This window comes from Sapajus apella, unplaced genomic scaffold (genome assembly GCF_009761245.1).
Source record: "Sapajus apella isolate SASKATOON/1434 unplaced genomic scaffold, GSC_monkey_1.0 scaffold107, whole genome shotgun sequence".
Lineage (NCBI taxonomy): Eukaryota > Metazoa > Chordata > Mammalia > Primates > Cebidae > Sapajus > Sapajus apella.
In genome coordinates this window covers 2,576,451-2,587,220 of record NW_022437047.1, presented here as the reverse complement: position 1 = coordinate 2,587,220, position 10,770 = coordinate 2,576,451, and the positions used below count along the sequence as shown (strand labels likewise).

Genomic DNA, 10,770 nt, shown 5'->3' with positions numbered 1-10,770 from the left:
CTCTTATGCTTTTACTAAATTGGGTATGGCTTCAAAAACGTGTAAGTTCCCAGAGATAAGGATGTGATAAATATCTTATCCTAACTGCCCTATGGCTTTGCCAAGTATGTTCCTTGGAAGGGCCTAGCAGGCCTGGTCACCACGAAGACATCATTTAACATGTAGCACGCACCTCCTATGTGCTGCGCTTGCCCTGATGAAGCCACATTCTGGTGGAAGTGAGAGTTTTCTCTTTTTCCTATGAGAATTTGCGTTGGGAGATTGTGACCTTTCCGAGTTTGAGGGAAAAGGAAACAAGCTTCCAGTGGTAGAATGGCAATGTACAATCTGAAATCTCTTGTTATTGCAATAATATAATATAGTTGGATTGGGGCTTTTCTTTATCTTTGGAGCATCCATATATTCTTTTCCTTTTTTTGAGACAGAGTCCTACTTTATGGCACAGGCTGGAGTGCAGTGGTGTGATTACAGCCCACTGCAGCCTCAACCTCCTAGGCTCAGGCAGTCCTGCCCCCTGAGTAGTGTATGTTACCATGCCTGGCTAATTTTTCTTCCTTTCCTTGCCACCCTGTAGAGTTGGGGTTTCCTCATGTGTCCCAGGCTGGTCTCAAAACTCCTGGGCTCAAGGGATCCGCCTGCATTGGCCTCTCAAGGTGCTGGGACTACAGGGATGAGCCATCGTGCCCAACCCATATTTTTTTGACTGTTTCCTTTTACATTAATTTAGAAATAATTATTGTTATGAATATTCTGTTGTATCATGTTTGAGGATATTTTTGGCTATAGTAGGAATACAGGAAGTTTTGTTAGAGACGAAGACATTGGCCTGCAGCTGAACAGCAGCAGGATCATGGTTATCACGGAGTCTGTCCAGTCAGGATTTTCTCTGTTTGAGCGCTTTTATTCACCTGGGTAGACTTTTGATATTATTTCAATTTAGAACACAGCAAGAAAAACAGGATGGAATTTATATTATGTTACTAGTTTTTGCCTATAAAAACGAACTTCTGATACACTCCTGTAAACATATGTGGTGTTTAGTGGATGCAATTAAAAAAATGAAAATGAGATTTGATGGTTAGGGTTTCTCCAGAGTCTTTTTAAAGTCAAATTTTCACCTTTTCACTTATAGGTAAAAAGCGCAGACTCACCATTATTGAATGTGGGTGTGATATTAACATGATGATTGATCTGGCTAAAGTAGCAGATCTGGTAACTTAGCAGGGGCAGCCTGGGGTGCTGATGGAGACTTACAGCATGTGATAGGTTATTTACCCCGTGATAAAGGGAAGAGTATTTTATGATTATTAAAGGAATCGTGGTCATCATCAGAGATACAGTACATGTGATTGAATTGATGATAATAGTAATAGTAGTAAATGTTGTTACATTAATAATAAAAATGAATGTACACAATGAAATATATTCCAAAATCTAAAAGCAAATCACAGGATGGAGAAAACCTTTAATGAACACAGCTAATAAGAAGTCATTAACATGCATATGTATATATGTGCAAAATATATCATAGTAAGTATCATTTCTTCTTGGACCCTTCCTGGCACTGTGCCAACTGCTTTCTACAAATTTAGCTTACATGAACCCTTGAGGTGAGTTTAGTATTATCTCTAGTTTACATAAGATGAAATAGAGCCTCCCAACAGTTAAGTAAGTTGTGTGAAGGTGGGACCCTTATTCCTAATGGTTCCAGAACCTTCATCCTTAATGTGAAAGTAAGTACATGAATTGTCCTGCAGAAGTGGTCACAGTTTATCAACAGAAAATCTAGACAGTACTGAGTGTATGTAAAATGTACACACACTTTTGATTATGGAAATGGTAATGTTCACTGTTTCTGATACTCTATTAACTGTTTTACATTAGCAAAAATAAAATATAAATTAGAAAAAAAATAAGCCATATTGATTAGGAAGTCTGGGGTGACAAATGCTGTGGGAGTTTCATTTTTATTTAGTTTTTACTAGAGAGCCATTTTGTGACAAAGAGCTACAAATTTGGCCCAGGAAGACTCCTAAAATATAAAGTAAAAAGTAATACAGATTTTAAAGTTGTGCCATTGTAATGTTAGGAAGCTAAGTAACATTTAAATTTTGAACATGTAATGCTACTATTAGTACAAATAAGTGTTGTTATTAATGTCGTGTAAGCTTACTAAATCTTGTGTACTTGAAATGATTTAAATAGTTTATAGAAGTCATTTGTCTCTTTTATTTAAAATGTAGCAAGTTTCTAATTTTGAAGACATACATTTTAAGATATGCCTTTACATTTTTAAATTTTTAATTATTATGGATACATAATATCCATAAGGAACATGTGTATCCAATTATTATGGATACATAATGTCCATAAGTTGTACATAAGGAACATTTCGATTTCATTCTTTTAGTTATTCTGAATTATATAATAAATGATAGTCACCCTTTGTGCTCTTGGACACGAGAATTTATTCTATTTAACTGTATTTTTGTACCTGTTAACCTGTCCCTCTTTCTCCCTCCCTCCTTGCTACCCTTCCCAGTCTCTTAGCCATCATTGAGATAGATGCCTATTATGTAAATTATTTTAAGGTTTTCAAAAGGAAGACACATATTTGGTAAAGTACTCTAACTGTAATGCAGGATACACATGATGCGTGTCTTCTTTTTCCCTGCTGTAACTGCTGGTCTCTCAGATCCCTGCAGAGCAGTAGCCTTCTAGATGCATATAAACACACTTGCCACCCTTTAGAAACACAAATGGTAGCTTATTTTATACAGTTTTGTGCTTTGCTTTTTTCATATAATACATCTTGGAGGTATATAATCAGTAAGTACTGTAGTTCTGCCTCCTTTTTAATCCATCCTATGGATGCACCATAATTTATTTAGTCTAGCTTATGTTGATTGCTCTGCTCTGGGTTGTCAAAGCCTCCTGAGAATGCAGAGGCACACAAAATATGTGGATTTAGGTGTGTAGGTGCGTGTGTGGATTGGGGGTGTAACACTGGCTTAGATGACAAAGATTGGCAGCTGAGGAACTGTTTGCTCCCCGTTCTTCCTGACCCTACAACCAGCTGCTTGCCCCTTGGCACTCTGTGTCATCAGATGTGGTGTGAAGATATTCCACTTGTCCTTTGAGCTGGTCCAGAACCATTTCTGCGCTCAGAAGCCTCACCTCCGTCTCCTCACCATTCTTAGATGGATGCCTCTGATCGGCTGCAGAGCAGCCTGCCTCTGTGGGGTTCTAAGTTCTGAAAGAAGCCAGCAAGGCTCTGGAAGCCTCAGGACTTTGCTGGAAGTCTCCCTTCTTAGGATTGCTTCTTGTTTAGAGCTTTTATTTTGCTGCAGTATTGACAAGAATTTAATTGAAATATAATTTTTAGTTTTCCCTTAATGTCTAGAATGCCAAGCTGTTCTACCTTTCTGGAGTGGTGCATGGAGAATATCAAAACCAGGAAACTGACAATCTGGGCTGTTTTATTACAGTTATGAAGTTTAGGCCTCTCACATGGCAAACTTCTCACCCTTATATCCTGGCAGACAGGTAAAAAGTGATTGTAAACTTTTTCTTCATGGGCGTTATATTTCAAAGCTAAAAAGGCTAGAAAAAGAACAGCGATAGAATTTATTTTTTGCCTATTCGAATAGTGGGGGTAGAAGTGTAGTTGATGGAAAATGTCTATTGCTCCAAGATGCTGTGCCTTTGGGAATAAATTAATTATGAAGTATTTAGGAAAATGGGAGGACTTGGAAGCACTTAAGGCTACAGAATATGGCCCCGTCCTGTGTTCAGCATCAGTTTTCAGTGATGCTGCCTTGTGTCCATGTGCTTGAGTTCTTCATGTGTGCCTTCAGTTTCGTTCCTTTGTGCTCTTCCTCATGTGGTTTTCTCATCCTGGAATACCCTTTTCCACCTGCCAGAGTCCACATCACAGTAAAAATCCCAGAGTACAGGCTTGCCCTCTTCCAGAAAGGGATTTTCTGAATATGTTTTTCACTCTTCCCTGACCCCAGGTGGATATCATCTCCCTGTCTAGTGTTATGGAATGAATGTCACTTTTAGCCTACAGTGGTATGTCTGCCTCTTTTCCTCTGGTGGATGGTGAATGGTGCTTCCTTATTTCTGTATTTTCTGGTTTTCTAAACGACGTGCTTAGCGGACAAGAGTGTGGTGAGTGATTGAAACAAACCGAGAGGATAAACAAACAAATATCAAATGTGACCAGAAGGTGTCACTTTATGGTAAAGAAAAGTGCACTTAAAAATTAAAAGGCAGATTCACATGCCAGGTATTGTCTTGTTATTATAACATGTTAGAATTACACATAGGATTCTTGGGATGGCTTGATTTCTCAGAAAAACTGAAATATGACGAAAAAAGGGACGATGGCCTTGCTGGAGGTTTGAAAAGTAACCCAGCGATGTGTAGGCCTGCAACTGTGTTATCAAATCCATCTTCTCCTGTAGCTAGAGGGGCACTGTTTCAGTTTGGTGCAGTGCCGTTCTTTAGTGAAATGTTTTAAGCCCTTGGACTGTGGATCATTTTTACCCCCACAGTCAACAGTAGATACTTACTGACTTCTTGTCAGCGGAAGCTGGCTTTTTAAAAGGGGCCTTTCTTCTAGGGGTATGAGAGACTTCACCGTGAGCGATGTCAGTTTCCTCGCAGACCCTTGTGTCTTCCTGAACAACAGAAGAAGTTCTGTTTAGATGAGAAGGAGAAACTGGTTTATGTACCTCTTTCTGAAGTTGGGGGTGTGCTGTATGACAAAGACACTGTCTATGTTGACCTTGGTGGCAGCCACAGTTTTGGGGCATCAGTGAGACAGGATTCATTGCTCTGAACTCTCATTCTTCTTTCTGAATCTATTTTTTAATCACAAAAAGTAACGTACTCAGCTTTTATTTATTGAAGACTTTTCTCTTGTACTTACGATAAAGACCCAAATGCATATTGTAAATCTATAGAATTAAAAGAATACTTTTTTTTTCATTGTACCAAGCAGAAGAGCCCTGTCCTCCATGCCTCCTTGATCCATGGCCCCAGCACGAGCACTGCTGCCGGTGTGGCGCCTGCACGGCCCATTGCCATTTCTACAAAATCAGTGTGCTTTCCAGCTCTCGTTGGTCCTTTTCTTTTTCTCATTCATGGTGGTCTCCTCCTCTGTATTTTAAAGTGGGTTTCAAATGTTTATTTGTCAGTTCTGAAGTTGAATTGTATTGGGTTAAAATCAGGGTTACTTTAAAATGTTAGAAAAGCTAGCATTGTTGTACCATTGGAACTGAGGTTTTTCTAGCTAGGTGTTTAGAATATCAGGTTATATACTCCCAGAACATTGGAAAAGTTTAATGGAGATGGGGATCCATTTCAAGGTCTCACTTTGTCTCCAGGCTGGAGTGCAGTGGCATGAACTTGGCTCACCGGGGCATTGAACTCTCAGGATCAAATGATCCTCTCACTTCAGCCCCCCAAGTAGCTGGGACTGCAGGAGTGCAGGAACTTTCAGCCTGTCTCCTGTGTCCTTTCAACCACTCCTGGCTAAATTTTTTTAACTATTTTCTAAAGATGAGGTGTCACTATGTGGCCCAGGCTGGTCTAGAACTCCTCAGCCCAAGGAATCCTCCCGCATTGGCCTCCCAAAATCCTTGGATTAGCCTAGTCTATTATTGCTGTATTCCAGCTTACCCATCTCTTATCATATGATTTTTAGTTGTTCCTAATTTATGTTTTTATAATTTTGTATATTGTGCTATGTTAAACACCTTGATGCAGTTGTGTTTCGTCCTGTGATTTTAGCCTCCTGATGATTCTGTGTTATCAGTTGTGGCACTGGTGACTTGAAATGGATGTTCTTCCTCTGTCAGTCCCCCTATGTCTGTTAGCTGGCATTTTTAACAAAGAACTTTCACTTCTTCCCTTTATTTTCGGTATCACTGGTGACTAATGCACTTTTATTCCATGGGTTATTTTCTATCACTGTCATTGTTCTTTCTGATGCCTGTGCTGTCCTAGATTCAGCTGCAGGAGCCTTCAGCCTGTCTCCTATGTCCTTTCAACTGTCTCTGTTAGTCTTTGAGCATGTCTTACTTTCTGACAGAACCAGAGGATCCAGGCTCATTTTATCTTCTTTCTACTTTGGGCCTGGAATTAGCCATTTCTCTTAAGGATCATGTATTTTTAGCTTAGAAATTGATGAAATTTCCAAAAGATCTACAAAACACTAACTTCCTTTTTGAGCAATTTTCTTCTAAATTTAGATTAACCTTTTAAAAGGGTTATTCATTTATTCTCTGTATATACTTTTCTAAAGTGTGGTATTAGGGAACCATGCCTGAGTTTGCGTATTAACTCTTCCAGTGTTTATCAGATCATTTTTTACCTCTGCTATGTCATCCTAAACAATTCTTTGACATTTTCTATTTCTTTGTATTTTTATTGACCTTATTGTCATTTCTAGATTTGCTGATGAACCTGCAAATTGAATTCGTTTGCATTTCCTTGGTAATAATGTAGGCTGTTTATGCCAAAGGAAGAAAAACAAATGGGCTTGAAACTGATCAAATGCGATAGAAAGCCATTTTTGCAGATGAAGATGGACCTGGAGATAGTGATGTTGAAGAAAATGAAATTTCTGAAGATGACAGATTGGAAACTGTCTCAAGTGATGAGGAAGCAGAAGAGGAGGAAAATGCTGAGGTGACTGATCAGTATATGACTGCTAAGGGCATCAAACGAGGGAAGCTTGAGTTGGAAGAAGACAGTGAAGTAGATTTGCCAGCATTTGCTGACCGTGACGTTGAGCTTGAGGGGAGCTCAGCAGAAGGGGAAATGGAATAAGCTGGGGAAAGCAGTGAGGAAGAGGACTGCACTGCAGGAGAGAGGGGCATTTCAGGATCAAAGACTGTTGGAGAAGGTAGTAAAGCAGAGGTGTCACAAGCTAATCCCCAGAGTGATCCTGTAAATCTGGAGAAGTCTTTGTCGATGAAGAAAGCAGCCCTTACCTCTTCGTCTCTGGGCATTGCACAGCTGACGAGGCATTTGCATCTGAAGATGAATCTGAAGAAAGCTCTTCATTCAGTGCAGAGGAAGAGGACCTGGAAAATGAGGACACTTTTAGGAAAAAGGTTTCAGAGCCTTCTCAAGTGGGCAGTGGTCAGAGCCTCGGGTGAAGAAACTTAATTGACGAGACCAGTGTTATAGAAGATTTACTCAAAGAAGAAGAAGATTGCAAGGAAGAGAAGAAGGAGTCCACAGAAGCCTCGGGTAAGCTTAAATTTAGTTGGTTGCTGCTATGAACTTGACTCTCGAAATGGTACCCAAAGGAATGTCTACATTTGGGGGTCTGTTGATTTTGAGATTTTGGTAACTGCGAAATGCTGCATTGTGGATGGATCTCGGGGGAGGGGAGACACGTAAACAAGTCTAACTGGAGGTTGACGTTCGTCATTTCAGGTGCCCTCAAGTGGAAGGAAGACCTTTCCAGAAAGGCACTGAGGCCTTTCAGAGACAGCAACAAGCAGCTCCAAACCTCCGAAAGCTTATTTATGGGACAGGCAAAGAATTCTGGCTCAGAGCTGGAAACATTTCAGTTTCTCTGATTATTTTCTAAAAAGGAGGTAGGGAATTGGTTGGAGTATTGGGCTGGTATTGTTGACATCCATCATTGCTGGCCGTCACATTTCCTGTTTGGCAGATGTCTTTAATCATCAGCTTACAAGGACCACACATTGGTCTTGTGAAGTACACTTCTGGGTTTGCTGTAAAACTCGATGCAAGTCGTGTCCATTGCATCATGTCATGTCCCCTTTTAAAAAGTCACTCATGAGAAATTTTTTGTAGAATTTAGTGCCAGAAAAATATTTCTGCCCATAAAAGTATTTATTTGCTCCTTTCTGAGAATGAGAGCCCTGTATAACACATTTTGTTCTCTTTTGCCCTTGTCCTCTGATTTTATGCTTTGTTAAACATACCTATATGTTCTTTGTGGTAGAATTAATGCCAAAATAAAGATAGAGTGGTGAACTTTACATTGTGTTCCCTGGTTACTTCACGATGAGATCAAGGCCACATGGTGAGACACTTGGGCTCGGCACAGTGAATTGGGAGGGTTGTTTGGCACTGATTTTCGTTCAGCTTTTGGCTAGGTACTCTCAGTGATGAGAGGCTCAACGCTCTTTAGAGCTCTTCTTTAATAATTGAAAGCTCTGCTTTTAAATGTCCCTTCCCTCCTTGACCCCTAGTATTCTAAGTCCTGCTCAACTGCTTAGCTGCTGCCATGCAGGAGTGCAGGAACCCCCACACATGTAGAGCAATAGCTTCCTGGCCTCTCTTTACCTGTAGCTGACCTGCCCTCTCAGTGCCTGACTCACCTGTGGCCATTGCTGTAACCACCACAGACAGAGGCCCTTGGTTCCTGAGTTGGAAGAATCGTGGCCTAACTGGTTGAAAACAATGAGTCCTCCAGAGCTGTAGGTTTTGTTCTCACTTTTCTGCCATGGTGTTCTCTTTAGTGACAGAAGATAATGAAGAAGATTATGATACCTGAGAAGAGCTTGGAGGGTTGTTTCGTGTCAGCCAGCCTGACAGCGTGGAAGCACAAGGCCGACTCTTTGGACTGCTTCAGATTTCTTGTGGAGGTGCCCCATGACTGGGATTTAGAGGAGGTAAGGCTGGGTAATACGTTTGATTTATTAGAGAGCTGTTCTAGAATAAGATTATCTGATGTCAATATTCCGTACCTGTTGTTGGTTTCTTATTTTTATAGGATGACAGGTCATCCTCCCAGTTACTGTGGTGGGCAGTTCATGCATTCTAAGCAATAACACATTCTGAGTTTAATTCATTGCACAGCCCACAGAGGACAGGTTCAGCTTCCAGTATGAACAGTAGTGCCAATGTTTATTTTGAAGCATCACACAAAAATTTTTATACATCTGATGTATTTTGTGTCTTATCACTAGGATATGCGTAGCATCCCTGAGTTAACATTTATAGTTTCTGCTATTTGTAAGCATCCAGAAATCTGTGATACCTGTAAATGTTCTTCCTGAGCTCACCGCTTTGTAGTCACACTGGAATTCATTCAGTACTCAAATGCCACACAGCTTACCCTCTTCTTAGGCCTTTTCTCTTTCTCTCTCTTTTTTGAGACATGGCCTTGCTCTGCATTCCAGGCTGGAGTGCAGTGGCACGAGTGTATGGCCCAATGCAGCCTCGACCTCCTGGGCTCAAGGGATCTTCCCACCTCAGCCATCAGAGTAGCTGGGACTATAGGCACGAGCCACCAAGCCTGGCTGCTGTTTGCATTTTTTTGTAGAGTCAATGTTTCACCGTGTTGAGTTAGTCTCAAACACTAGGCTAGAGTGATCTTCCTGCCTTGCCCTCTCAAGAGTGCTGGGATTACAGGAGTGAGCCATTTCATCACCCGTTTTCTCTATATTCTCTTCTGGAATGTTCTGATCTTCCAAAGGCTGTCCTCTTTTTTGTCAATTCAGTTTGGCTTAGGTGTCACTTCTCACAGAGGCCCAATTGCTCTCATTCTGCGTATTGTAATTTTCCAGTTAACACTTAATGCTCTTTATGAGATTTCATTTAACCATTTTGTAATGGTGAAATTTAATACAGATACAGAAAACCAAGTAAAAATAATTGTTTAACTTAATGGGTTGCCAGAAAGTGAATACCCCTGTACTCAGCACTCAGGCTGGGAAATCAAGCTTTGCTGCTTGATTACGACACCAGCCAGGGTCCTCTTCCTCCCTGTGGAAGGAGTTGTGGTCAAGCCTCTTGTTGCGACTCTTTTCTTTTCTCCTGGTTTGCTCTTCCATGCGTCCATAAGCATCGTAGTTTACTTTTACCTGATTGTCATTATGCATTTTCCGTCTGTCTTTTAAAATCGTTAGTCAACAACCTTCCTTCCCATTTCTTTTTTTTTTTTTTTTGATTACATTTTATTTAAAAAGCCAAGTCGTTGGTCTGTAGAGTTTCTCATGGTATGGATTTTGAGGATTGCTTTGCATCCCTCTGCAGTGTCTCAGGCCCTCCTGTATTTCCTGTGAATGGGTACGGAGCATTACTGATAGAAATTCTGTGATGACTGGAATGTATATCCAAGGTGTGGGTTGTGGCTGCTTGTGGCTACTGGGCACTTTAAATGTGGCTAGTGAGACGGGAGAACTAATTTTTAAATTTTATTTAATCTTAATTAAGATGAATTTAAATAGCCACATGGTTGTATTTACCTGATGGATGAAACATGTAGCAGTTGGATAGGATTTAAATTTGATTTTTATTTTTCAGCAAAACTTCTTCCCAGGTGGTGGTGTTTTCTTATTGGGAGGCATATAAAGACCGGCTGTGTCCTTTTAATGGCATGAGATGGAGAGATGGTCTAATCTGCCACACACTGCGATACACTGGGGCAGTGGCCAGTGATTTGAACTTCGTGGCACAGATGGAAAATTCCAGGTTCTCTTTGTGGTAGGCAGAGGCCTCAGTTTTTAAGAAACTCCCCAGCTTCACCCCTGCCAATGAGGACGTTGATTGAGGATATTCCTATCAGTTTGAAGTAGAAGAGATTGTTTCTTGATGTCGAATTTCAGGTGAGGAATCTAGCTCCTGCATATCATGGTTGTGGTGCTTGGGGTCACAGGTCTAGAGAGCACTGTCTGAAATGGGGCTCAAGGCAGTAGCTGTGAAAGACCCCTGGGATGTTTTCTGCTCCCCTCTCTGTATATCCCCTGGAGGGAGATCCCATTAGTCATTATG

The 10,770-nt window shown here is 40.8% G+C and overlaps 1 long non-coding RNA gene and 1 pseudogene across 1 annotated transcript in view; both read left to right on the top strand.

The window, feature by feature from the left end:
- Positions 1–6,317: 6,317 nt before the first annotated feature.
- Positions 6,318–7,550, top strand: LOC116537177 (annotated as a pseudogene).
- A 567-nt stretch (positions 7,551–8,117) lies between these two features.
- The window catches only part of LOC116537180, a 7,954-nt gene continuing 5,301 nt past the window's right edge, over positions 8,118–10,770 (top strand). Inside the window, exon 1 of the long non-coding RNA XR_004263005.1 lies at positions 8,118–8,666. This is a non-coding gene — a long non-coding RNA (uncharacterized LOC116537180). The remainder of the gene's footprint in view (positions 8,667–10,770) is intronic.